Consider the following 13,797-nt stretch of genomic DNA (forward strand, 5'->3'; position numbering starts at 1 on the left):
GGGCTGGCCGGTCTCATTTTCGCACCGCAACGCAAAGAAGGATGACGCGTCTCTGTATACTCTATAGTCTCTGGCTGCGATCTGCTGGCCGATGTGAATGCGTGATGTATTGTGTAAAAAAATTCCATCTCACACGGCATAAGTAAATCCCTGCGCCTTGAATCCGTATGTTGAAATATGCGCGCGATAACAAGCTGCATAAAATTAAAATTGAAATAAAAACATCCAAAATGCGGTTGGACAGGAGGACTTGATGGATTTTCTTATTTCTTTAATACAAATTACACAACTAAATCGAATTGTTTTTAACACTGAAGAATAGGATTAAAAGATATCAATTTTTACCGAAGTGGCTAAGCATCACGTAACTTTCTGCGAGATAGACAAAACGCTACAGAAAATGCACCTTGGTGTATTCCCTGTATACAGGGAAAACACCTACAGGAAGCCCACCTTCAGGGAATGCACCCTCTTTTGGTCGACTTAGACACCTTCTGTCGCCTTGAATAACACGGTTGATAAAAACAAATTAAGGCTCAAAATCAGTAAGAACTGATCACAATTTCGCATATCTAATGTGACTAGTCGCCGGTTACATCCCTAAATCTCTCAGTTTCAAGGCAAGTTTTCTGGTGTTGAGTTCAGGTCGGCAATATGTCTGCACTGTCGGCACTGTCAAGGCCGTCTAGACGAGGTCAAGCTTAAGACTGCAAATCGTGGATTAGAAGGATAAGTAGCTGCAGGTTTCCACCCACTCACTACAAAAGGCGCACACATAATGAGGACAAGCTAAACCTCAGTTTATTGGCTTCAACTCAGTGACACTTCACCAAAAACTCGACCAGATCACATGCGGCACTTGTGGGGAGGGGGCTCTTCTGCCGCTACTGATATTGTTATTAAAAGAATGGACTCCCCGAACGCGATAGGATTGTATCACTTGTGTGTGTGTTTGTCCCTTAATAAAAAAAAATAACTCTGTAATGTCGCTCAGCAGGAGAGCTAATAATCTTTTGGCTCTAAATCAGAAGGTCTCGTCACGCCAAGACACGTTTAAAATCGCTCTATAGTACTTAAAGGTCCTTGTCTACATTATTATACCGAAATCGCCATTTGACCATTAAAATGCAGAGACTAGTATAATCTACAAATATCAACAATACACCCCCTTTCAATCAGGAAAGACGAAGCCAGTGTAGCCGTTTGAAAATTCATTGTAGTATTCCAGCGTAGTACTCATAGTAGGATATCCTTATATGGAAAATGCCAAGCGCAAAACTCCTCTCAAATCCCGTGCATTTCGTGCGTTTAAAAAAAAAGCGTGGACAGCGCTCTAGTGTCAAACTGTTGCTGCACTTGTTTGGGCGTGGCTATAAGCATAGTGACATGAACTTGATTGGTCAGTATTTTTAGGCAAAGCACATGTTCTCAACAAACAGAAAACAAAATATTGGAAGCGTGAGTCACGCTACCCAAAAATAAAATCTTTTTCTACATATTTTTTTTTCTATAACTTTTTTCCCCATGGTTCATTCATCATCTGACATAACTTTTTAGCGAAATCTAACCATAAGATTATTGAAAAAAAGCAAAAATGTAGACGACCACCTTTAACGAACTTTTAGACGGGCGCAATGGCCTAGTGGGTAAGACGCCGGCCTCCCAAGCGGAAGGTCGAGGGCCGGTTCGAATCCCGGGCGCGCCTAGTGGGTGGAGATTTGTCCGATCTCCCAAGTAGTCTTATGCTCGTTCCTTAATTATCCCCCCTTCGTGTGTACACACTTGCAAGAGACCAAGTGCGCAAGAAAAAAACTTTAATCCATGTCAGGGTTCGGTGGGTTGTAGTAAACACAAAAATACCAAGCATGCTGTCTGTCTGTAACTCAGGGCTCCCCAAAGTGTGCGTCCCGGCGTCCTATACGCACTAGAAGCCGAAAACACGTACAATAACTTTATGGAGGGGGTCCGGCCGGGACGCACTAAACTTTAAAAGAGCGGGTCCTTGGACGCACTAAATTTCCTTTATCGTGCGCACGGTAGATACTTTTTCAGACTGCAATCGTCAGCTATTGTACACAGCACACTATGCGTGACCACATTTTGTTTTAGGCCAAAAAAAAAAATAGGTCTGTTAACGGTAACATTGGCCAAAAAAATAGGGTCGGTAGGTCGGGATTTTTTTTTTTTTTTTTTTTTTTCCCAAAAAACCATATTTTTACGTTATTTTGCCAAAAAAACAAGATTTTTTTTTTTTCCCCAAATGCCAAAAAAAAGTCTAGGGTCGCGCGAAAAAACTAGGGTCGGTCGGGTTACCGTAAACAGACCTATTTTTTTTTTTTGCCTTATAAGTACACCGTTTTCTTTCGGCTTTTGGACCCTTGGAACCCTCTAACATTCTGCAGTGGGGGTCCATGGACCCTCTAAAAATTGAATGTGGGGGTCCCAGGACCCTCTAGGAGGAGTGTCCGTGGGGAGCCCTGGGCTGAGGTGCACGAAGCCAAAGTGGGTGACAACCAATGGGAGATCTGCCCAAGTCGGTCCGCTCCCTCCCGGTCGGGGTGCACGAAGCTTTTTTCACAGGGTTGCGTACCGAATGGGAGGCTCCCGTTTGGACCAGCTAGCTAGCAGCCCCACTCAAAGAAGTTGGCACCCAAAAAAATGGCGACCGCCTTTTTCGAAATGACATTTTTGGAGATTTTACAAAAACAACGCCCAAACGAAAAGGTAGAATGGTGCCTTCCGTTCGATTTCAAGTCATGCTTTTCACATTTCCAAGCAAGATAACCGCTGAGAGTGCAGAAACGCCGCTGTTCGACTTTGAAATCTCGAATCGCAGACGACCTTCGCTTTCACAGTACAATCATAGCAGGTGAGGCAGTGTTACTCATTTCGATCAGCTCGTTTTCGTATTTTTTGTGCAGTACGATCATGTAGAATTATTGGAATCAAAGCAGGAATGACTAAGGCATGCAAATGCGTTGATTTTGTCGAAAGCTGTACAGTAGTTAGCTAGATTCTTTCTGTTGAGTTTGTTTGTATGACTGAATTTCGTCTTCAAAATCTGACCACTTCTGTGATTTTCATTGTTTGTTCAACTCATCGGCAGGAAAATCGTCAGGCAAAATATCAACCTGTTGAATGATAACGTTAAGATAAGGGATGTTGAAACATGTATCTGCTTGCAAACACAAGCGCAAGGCCAGATCTATCTGCTTCATTGACTGCCAGATTTTCATTGAATCTTCAAACTGACTCGTTTGCAGACTCTCAAATTAGATCCAGTGTTTGTATTCTTAGATTCATGATTGACCATTCAGGCTGTTTACGATGATGACGTTGTGTTTGTTTATGCTGATGCAATTTGCAGATCAAAGGGGACTGACCACAGGCTGACCCAGTGATCAATACAACTTGTGTTTACCACTCAACATTTCCTTCCACCTATAACTCAAGGGCAAAAATAAAGGTACATGCTTGTGGATTCATTATGCAATTCATGTCTGTGAAGATCAAGATAGTTGTGAGCTTTAACTGATTATGCTTATTAATATCAGCACCATCCTCACCCCATAACACTCTCATATCATGTCCAACTAGCACTGTAACCAACCTTCAACCCTGCCCCCACCCCCCTATCCTTGCCCCCTCTCTGCATAATTATGTTCAATTTTTCAGAATGACCTTGTTATCACTCCAGCGTCTGACCATGGAGTCTACAGGCCATAGTCTCAGATATGATGGGATCAAGAGGATGCCACAATGATCAAGGTAACTTTGTTTGCAAATACTCAAACAGATCTAAATGCAGAAGGTGATCCACAAATATGTTTGCTTAAACATTACAAGGTTACACCCAGAACAACAGCTGGCCTTAGTTGCTTATTAACTGCAAGCAACAAAGACCCTCTCCCCCTCCCCTCTTCCACCTGCAACATATATTTTCATATCCATATCCAACTTTTCCATTGCCTCTTATGTTGTATAACTGTTGATATTTAACAGTAACAAGGTTTTGTTTCCAATCAATGGCTCTGCATTTACCCTGTACACACACACACACACACACACACACACACACACACACACACACACACACACACACACACACACACACACATATATTCACAATCTCTCTCTCCCTGTTTTAAATTCAGTCATTTGAATCACTAACACTTAACTGGGGTTCAGTTACTGAATCTGTGATAGTGTTATTTGGAGTAAGATTATTGACTTTTTTGCTGCGCCTGTTCTTCTTACTGTTTTTCCTATCCACATAATTCGTTTTGTCCATTACAATGCCTGTTTTTGTTTTAATCACTACAGTATGTGTCCATATAGTTTATGCCTGAGATGTGATGGGACCAAAAGGTTTCCAGAATGAAACAGGTAACTTTTTTTTGTTTACCTGATCTTTGTCATGCAGAAGTTGGTTCACATTATGCATTGCAGTGTTGTTGTCTTCCAAATACATTAAACATTGTACCAGTCATTACATTTAAATGACAATGCTGACTAATATCAAACCTCCCCCGGTTCCCCAACTAGCCTTCTCACATCCACCCCCACCCACCCACCCCACCCCGTCCACCCCCCCCCCCCAACTCATTAGATCACGAACACCACACTAATAAAATCATATATATACTGTTGCTGCTGCTAAAAATTGTTGTGACTTGTTCTTCCTCTGTGTATATATATGTTTTGTGTTTCCACAGAATGCAGTTCTTCCATGCGCCTCAACGTCTATAGATCTATGGAGTCTACAACATTGTCTGAGATGTGATTTGAGCCACAGCATGTCAGAATGATCAAGGTAACTTTTTAAACACATATAGCTGATCAAACTGAAGAATTCAAACACACAGTTTCAGTGGGTTTTTTAATGCATAAAACATTGCAACAGTCAGGGGCTTTCTCCCAATAAAGATTGTGAGGTTTTCTTTGCAAGTTGTTTCGCTATGCAGAGTGTGATGTTTTTGTTTGTTTGCTGTACTAAATGAAGATGCACAGATAAAAGAAAGTCTTGCATGTAGAGGAAGGAATATGCTTTTGGTTTTTGACAAGACAAATTTTACTCATTAGAGCTTAAATATAAATTCCTTACATTTTGAACCAAAATGTCAGACATCACAGATCTCTCAAATTAAAAAAAAATGAGGGCATCATTCTGACTTGAACATAGACCACACATTTGATAGCCTGGTTATGTTCTGTGTATAGTGAAAACATTTCGCTTCATGAATTTCACATGTTGACACCAGTGCCTAGTAAGAAATGAATCGCACATCCTCCAATCTCCACCAAAAGAAGTCAGACGTATGTGCCCATGTTAAAACAAAGTTTTATTTTTTTCCATGTAAAAACCTGGACAAACATGACAATGTGGTGTCTGATATACTGGGTAATATGATGAGGAACGTACCTTTAAAGGCCCAGTCCTTCTTGTGAAAGCAGTTCTGCTCAGCTGGAATTTGGTGAATTTGTTTTTTTTTTACAAGTTGTTTGTTAATGAAGTGAATTCGCAAAAAAAAATAAAGGATAACAATTTGTTGTGCACACAAAGCATTCACTGATTCAGGCTGTTGAATTTTGTCATGTGTCTTGGGAAAGGGGAAGTCTTATTCTACGTAAAAGCATCGCCAGGTTTGGGTTGAGCCAAATCGTTTGCATGGAAAGGACTGTGCCTTTTAAGGACGCATGGATTTTTCATCTATTCAATTGCAGGATAACAACACAACACCGAATAGTTTCTAAGCTATTATTTCTTTTCCTTTCTCGAGTCCCACGAAGTTCCCAATGCTAGGGCATACTTTTGTATAGAAGCTGTTCGTGGAAATGTCATGTAAGTTTTTACACTGGCGAACATGAATTTTTCAGACTGGCTAAAATGAAAGAAGTATGCATTCTTGTGTTTTGTTTCTGCAAGCGGTATCATTTTCCTAATGTTATCTGATTTTGATCTCTTACAGTTTTTACCGCTAGGATATGTACAATGGGCTAATTAAACATATACGCCATGCGCCAGCCCACATTGCAGAACAGGATATGAACAAGGTATGTAGCGCTGTTTGCATCATTCGTTTAAATTCAAAAATCAGACTAATTTGCCTTCTTTGGCATTATGCATAAGAAAATTCATCTTTATTTTTTGCAATGCTGACTGTAATTCTGTGTGTGTGTGTGTGTGTGTGGGTGTGTGTGTGTGTGTGTGTGTATGTGTGTATGTGTGTGTGTGTGTGTGTGTGTGTGTGTGTGTGTGTGTGTGTGTGTTTACTGATATATTGTAATTTATTAATCGGCTGAAGACGACACAGTTTCCAAATCCCCAGTGAGACTTCTTGAGTCAGTTGCATGCATGATAGCTAACTGAGGTGTCTGCAAGAAAGTAAGGGTATTTCGTATACTTCATACTTGGTGTACATTAATTTCAGCTTCGGCATGACTAGTCCCGAAAGATGCTATTTTGTAGGTGAAATGGTCTGACTTTGGTTGTCTTTCGAAAAAGAATCCAAATTCGGGGATGGACTCAACAGTTCGAGGTTTAAAGTGGAGCGGCAAACTAACGAACCCGATTTAATTCTTCAAGATTGATATTTTTGGGGTTATTTGAAGGACGTAGTATACCATAAACAACCTTAGACAATCAGTGACTTGAGTACAGCCATTACAGGCAGGAGGAGGGCATCCCCATAGAGGATTGCGTTCCTGTCATCGGTTAATTTTGCGCAAGTGTGACTCTACCATGAAGGGGTCATTTTTCCAGTCAATCGTGTTCGGCGAATATCTTCATGGTTGTTGTGCATGAGTTTCACTTTGTTCATCACCATTGCACGAAGTTTCCTGTTTGTAGGTTTCATGGTCCGACTTTTTAGCTTCTTTCAAAGCTGTAGTTAATAAACACCAAATGATAACTAATTCGGTCAACGGATGTAGAAATTATAAAAACAAAAATTGGGTTGAATTTTGTGTGTGTCACCATCTATGTTTGTATTTTTGCAGGCAGGCAGGGGTGGAGAGTTGTGATGATGCGGCGCCGGTTGACTGAAGACACACGAACCAGCATTTTTCGGAAGTGTTTGGATCACAAATCAACATTATTTTACATTGAATGGCGGCAGACATTCGAGTATATATTCTCAGCTCAGACGTGTGCTTTGAATTCGGATGTTTAAGAACAAGAGACAAACTTGAATAAAGCCTTACGAAGTACATGATTGTAACTGGAGCAAAAGTGTGTGTGTGTGTGTGTGTGTGTGTGTGTGTGTGTGTGTGTGTGTGAAGTGCAACAGTTAACAATGACGATGAGACAGAATGCTAAAGCACAGATCCTTTTATTTAACTATCCATATCGTCCTCCTTTTTTTTTAAAAATGTTGCTGTGTTGACAACCGTTCTCCGAGCAAACGTCTATCTAATGTTTTTGTCATACATTGAAAGAATTTCTTCTGAGTAGAATGAAGCTGAATTAAAATTTAAAGAAAAAAAAGACCCATTGCTCAAAACATTAAGAAACAGGATGATTTTGGTTCGGTCGTAGACCTAAAAGCATTACCGAGGGATTCATTCGAGGCCAGTGTATCAGTGCACATTGAAAATCTGTGAAACCTCAGATATAACTTTATAAAACAAACAGAATTTTGATAAAAATAACCAAAATTCACAGTAGTTTTTGTTTTATTTTGCATCTCCCTCTTCACCCAACCCCAACCCTAATTGATGTGCGCTCAAAAACAGACACACGTTAGTTTTTCGCCTCAGTGCTTATCCACATTTACAAATATTGTATCATTTATTTTTGGTCACTGCCCGTCCCTTTTCTGATAATTATAGTCAAGTTTTCTTTTATTTCCCTTGGATTCCCGATGGCTCCACGGTAAACACCATGATCAGCGCATGCGCACTAAGGCCACTGAAGTCACTTTCCCGAATCTATTTATAACCTCCGACACGGTAGGGTAAATGACCGAGACGGCTTCGTGCACCGCGACCAAGTGGGAGGGAGAGACCCAAGTCGGTTAGCCCCCAAGAAGGTGACAACTCTCACCAAGTTACCACCCAATGGTTGTCACCCGCTTCGATCTTCGTGCACCTCAGCCCTGGTAACTATTTGGCTACCTTCAAGCTATATATCCATATATAGCTATTCTGATGAACACGTGGGGGAATTCGGGGGCTGTGATTGGATGGTCTCTTCCGATCATCAAAGCATAATGCGGCGGAAGTCGGCCATTTTACTCAATATCCAAAAGCATATTGTCGATAACAAAGACGCATGGTTCCGGTTTCTTCCACGTGTATAGTACACGCATACCTCGCCAGGTTTCACGGTTTCTGTGACTAGTCGACAGACGATGCCATTTGCTTTGTGTGTGTTTTTGTTGTTGCTTACTGTACATGGCATACATTACGTGTAAAATCCAGTTCTTTAACAGGCAACAAACCTTGCACATTTCCAGAAGCTGCAATCTGAAGCGACCTATCTCTGATTCTAGCAGACGATCTCTCCAATGTTTAACACAAAATCAGCAAACTCTCCTGTCACATAGAACGTCCATTGTATAGTGCAATGTTGAAATGAAGTTACCGGTCTGAAACATTTAGTCGTTTCTTCTGAGACAATCCTTGTTCTCTTATCATCTACAGATTTACCGCAGTCTTCACCACGCGAATTCCCAACAGAAGTCAGACTTTCGAACATACAATATACGTAGGCAAGCATGATACGTCATGACGTCATATGATTCCTAGCATATTGACGTAATGCTAAACATCCGGTTATCTCGAGTTTTCTCCGTAATACATGTCCGTGGGTTTTTCAGTGTTCGGTTATTTCCGTGGCTTCATGCGGAAAGGGAACCGTCGTCTGCAATCAGCGACATGGACCATTCTGGTACTTGTTGCTGACAAAAACATGATTTTAACACAGAATTTAATGTCAGAATAGCTATATAAACGCTATTGTGTTTTCATCGTAGCAATAGGGTCCGATATTTAGACTCGAACAAGTATAATGCGACTCGTCTTCGACTCGTCGGCATTATACTTGTCTCGTCTAAATATCGGGCCCTATTGCTACGCTGAAAACACAATAGCTGGTAATATATATTATACTATAAGTATAATACTGGGCACATCACCCGCAGTCTCTTGTTCTTATTCTTGTTCCTAACACACCTTCAATCTGTTTCGCTTCAGAGTGTTGACCCGAGTCTTTTTCTGTCTGCACAATGCATGGGAAGGTTGCATTATTCTGTTTACTTTCTGCACTCGTTCTTGGACAAGATTTCTCTTTCAGATACGAGCGTAAGACATGCTAGCATATTGTTTATTCGTCTGGGACAAGAAAAGACAGATAAGACAAAATTAGAGTACGATTTATTGAATAAAGACAATAAAAACAAAGTGTAGGTCGCACAGCGGCATGGCTACCGTCCACTCTTTAACCGCTTACTCAGTGCGTTTGTTACATCTAGTCAAATTTTGACTAAATGTTTTAACGTAGAGGGGGGAATCGAGACGAGGGTCGTGGTGTATGTGTGTGTGTGTAGAGCGATTCAGAGTAAGAGCGATTCAGAGTAAACTCAGTACTGGACCGATCTTTATGAAATTTTACATGAGAGTTCCTGGGTATGATATCCCCAGACGTTTTTTTCATTTTTTTGATAAATGTCTTTGATGACGTCATAATTATCCGGCTTTTCGTGAAAGTTGAGGCGGCACTGTCACGCTCTCATTTTTCAACCAAATTGGTTGAAAGTTTGGTCAAGTAATCTACGACGAAGCCCGGACTTTGGTATTGCATTTCAGCTTGGAGGCTTACGATTTAATTAATGAGTTTGCTCATTAAAGTTGTCATTAAAATCGATTTTTCGCAAACAGATTTAAAATTGATTGCATCGTATTCTTCATCACATTCTGAATCTAATAATATATACATATGCCATGTTTACTCTTAAAATGTGATCACAATTAACGAAAATAGAATAATTAGTCTTACGATTAAAATGTAAGAAATCGATCCAACAATGATGTCATCTTATTCGTGATCATTTCCTGATTCCAAAAACATATAGATATGATAGGTTGTATTCAAAAGAAGCTCAGAAAGTTAACAAGAATACAGAAAAGCGCGCTTTCCTGCTTAGCACAATACGCTACCGCGCTTATCTGGTGAGGTGAGCGATTTCCTTCACGCGGGGATTGACGAAGCTACTGTCTTGGTGAAAAAATACAGTGCGTTCAGTTTCATCCCGTGACTGAGTTCGACAGCTTGACTAAATGTGGTAATTTCGCTTTACACGACTTGTTTTTATTTGTGCCGGTTTTGCATAGGACAGAAAGTAATTTTAGTCCGAAGTTTTTGACATTTCAGCCATTAAAACGGTTTCTTTGTTTAAAAGGCCGTTTTGATGAACGTTTGATAAATCTATCAGGGGTGGACGAGAGGGGGGGGGGGGGGTACACTTGGTGCACGTGCACCCTCCTCCGGCTTAAACTACACAAAAAGAGATAACAAATCTGACGTGCAACGCCTCCCTTAAAAAACATTGAGAGAGAGAGAGAGAATTTTGTAAAATGATTCCTTGGCAATGTGTACGATCAGATGGCACCAGATAGCACCATTTTATTTCTTTGGACAAAACAATTTCGGGGGGAGGGGGGAGGGGGTACCCCCTAGCCGACAGTTTCAGGCGCGCATAGCGCCCTCAATATACACTTTTAAATGCTACGTGCACCTCCACTTACAAACTAACTGGTTCGCCCCTGCTTATACACACCCAAATAATTATACGCTGGTGTAAAAATATGTACGGGGTCATATAATGAACACCCACTCTGCTCTGAAGATAGTTTGACCAAGAGAGGAAAAAGTCGAACATTTGTATGATATTCTGTTTGCAGCCAGCACTGTAACTCTCTTTTCAGTGCTCAACAAATACGTTGGACAGATTTACTGTATGGACAATATTGCATTGCTGCACGTTTTTCTGTTTACTTAGCTCATGCAGAATGAGTTCCCGATAAAGTGCCGCCAAGCTTGCAAAGAAAACGAAATCTGATTTGGACAATAATTTTCTTTCGCGAGGAAATGTCTTAAATCTTCGTTTTACTTTAAAAAAAATTTTTTTTAAAGCACCTTCATCGACATTTCAAGGGTGTTCTTTATTTGATAAAATACTAGCGCACCAAAATGTGTGTATGTGTGTGTGTGTGTGTGTGTAGTGTGTGAGAGTGTGTATGTGTGTGTGTGTTTGTGTGTGTGTGTGTGTGCGGGCGTGTGCGTCAGTGCCGCGTGCGTGCGTACGTCAGTGCGTGGGTGGGTGGGTGCGGCGTGCGTGCGCGCGTGAGTGTGTGTGTGTGTGCATGTGCGTGACGGTGTCCGCCACAGTGCCTGTGTGTCTGCCACGGTCTGTGTTTTCATTGATCGTTTTAGGCCATAAACGGCGGGAACATCGACACGTCATCCTAGTTTGTGTTCGGAACACGCCTCAGTTCAGGTAAAGTTCGCTGAAGGTTGAAAATAATAAATAATAATAAATGGGGAACAGGAGTGAGCGTGGCAGATAAATTGGTTGTTGATTGCGCGCTTAGTACAATTTCAGTGTCTGCTTCTTTTGGTGAATAAAACGCAAACGATGTGGTATCTTTTTACACACACAGTTGCCGGAATTATGATGGTAATATCCAATGAAACAATGAAACACTGAGCTGTTTATGACTGCCTAAAGTTGGCGTATGAAATGTCCATCTATAAAAATAAAAGATTTTAAAAAAAAATTAAACAAGAGGCGAAGCCTTCAAGGCTCACGTAAGAAATCGACAAACAGTAACACAAACTCAATCACTCCGTCACACATACACACACACACACACACACACACACACACACCCACGCACACACACACACACACACACACACACACACACACACACACACACACACACACACACACACACAGAAAGAGCATAGGTGAAACTGTGCAAGAAAGCGAGACACTAGATCTAGATCTGTCTGTCTGCATGTAGCCTACTTACAGGGACACGACTGCCAACTAGTCTCGGCCCGCTCAAAATAACAATGACCGAGACTTTCAGTAATTCCTTCGCGTGACGTCTAACCCTCTTACGTCATAATGTGACGTCAATGTAATATGACGTCTTGAAATGTTAAAGTTTCTACCACAGACATACACACATACATACGCACGCACGCACGCACGCACGCACGCACAGACAGACAAAAGTTAGCATCGCATAGGCTACACTTACGTGAGCCAAAAAAATTACGCTATGATATCCAGTCTGATCTTTGATGTTTATGTATTATTTGAATGAGTTATGACTGATGATGATGAAAAAAAAACCACCAATGAACCACTGAACTGTATATGACCGCCATACCGCAGTGGAAGCTTATGTATGAAATTTCCACATATAGCTACAGTTTATAGAGACTAGACGACTATGATACTTATTTAGTATGATACATTGAGGTTGAGGTACTATTTTGTCAGTGTAGATATTCAGTTTTACAGTGTCAGTGTGTTCGTATGTGTGTGTGTGTGTGTGTGTGTGTGTGTGTGTGTATGTGTGTGTGTGTGTGCCGTGTGTATGTGTGTGTGTGTACAGTACGGTGTGTGTGTGTGTGTGTGTGTGTGCAGCCGGTACGGACGGTGTGTGAGTGTGTGTGTGTGTGCAGTACGGTGTGTGCCGTGTGTGTGTGTGCAGCGGTACGGTGTGTCGTGCCGTGTCAGTGTGTGTGTGTGTGTGTGTTTGCAGCTGTGCACCATGTATTGCAATGTCTTTATGAGCGCACCTTGTTTTTGGTGTAAGTGTGAGTATATGTGCGGGCACGCGTGCGTTTGACCGTCAGTGGATTTCGCCATCGGTGTTGTTGTTTATTAGTTTATACGTCACTATACGGTTACACACAAATCAATACAGGGATACTCGGTGTTCGGCTTTGGGATCGTTTGCATGCCGCTTCAAGACAGGCACTATCTAGTGCTAGGTCGATAGTAGGCAATGCCCACACAAGCTTGGCCCGGAAAACTATGGGCCGATCTTTATGCAGAGCGCTCCGTCAAGTTCACGCGAGCAAGGCATGCTCGCTGTTTAGTATGGAAAGCCGTTTGGCTCATAACCATTACACGTGTAATAAATCATAAATACACGTGTAATAAATGATTAATACACGTGTATTTATTTCTTATTGCACGTGTAATTTTTTTCTTTTTCTTATGCTATGGAATAGCATAATGATTAAATACACGTGTAATAAATATTTCATACACGTGTAGTAAGAAATGATTAAATACACGTGTAATAAATATTTCATGCACGTGTAAGAAATGTTTATTACGCGTGTATTTAATCATTTCGTACACGTGTATGACATTTTTATTACACGTGTATTAATCAGTAATTACACGTGTATTAATTATTTATTACACGTGTACTAATCATTTTTTACACGTGTAATGGTTATGAGCCAAACGGCTTTCCATAGATTAGAGAGTGTACCATGCACAGACATTATTCCAGCGTCGCGGACGACGCTGGTATCTGCGGTCGGGAAGACTTTCCACGAATTTGCCTGCAGGGCGCCGCCATGTTTTCTGTGCTCGACTGCGAGCAGACCACAGGCACATTACACCCAAAATTCTTGTAGGCATACACAGACGCAACATAGCATATACAGACAATAACACCCACAACACTTCAACTGCATATGAAAGGAATAAAAATAAATCCGCAAATCAGTCGCGCACAAAACACCAGAAAGAAAAACAAGGA

General features: G+C 41.2%; 1 long non-coding RNA gene across 3 annotated transcripts; it reads left to right on the plus strand.

Annotated features, from left to right (window-relative positions):
- Window positions 1–2,451: 2,451 nt before the first annotated feature.
- Window positions 2,452–7,209, plus strand: LOC138961623 (uncharacterized). Of its 3 annotated transcripts, XR_011454252.1 has the most exons (7): window positions 2,452–2,869; window positions 3,368–3,466; window positions 3,676–3,768; window positions 4,324–4,386; window positions 4,716–4,813; window positions 5,970–6,054; window positions 7,000–7,209. It is a non-coding gene; the product is annotated as an uncharacterized lncRNA (long non-coding RNA). The 3 variants fall into 3 exon arrangements; XR_011454254.1 differs by lacking the exon at window positions 4,324–4,386; XR_011454253.1 differs by lacking the exon at window positions 5,970–6,054 and having other exon boundaries at window positions 7,000–7,016.
- Window positions 7,210–13,797: the final 6,588 nt, after the last annotated feature.

The sequence above is a fragment of the Littorina saxatilis genome, linkage group LG3 (assembly GCF_037325665.1).
Source record: "Littorina saxatilis isolate snail1 linkage group LG3, US_GU_Lsax_2.0, whole genome shotgun sequence".
Classification (NCBI taxonomy): Eukaryota; Metazoa; Mollusca; class Gastropoda; order Littorinimorpha; family Littorinidae; genus Littorina; species Littorina saxatilis.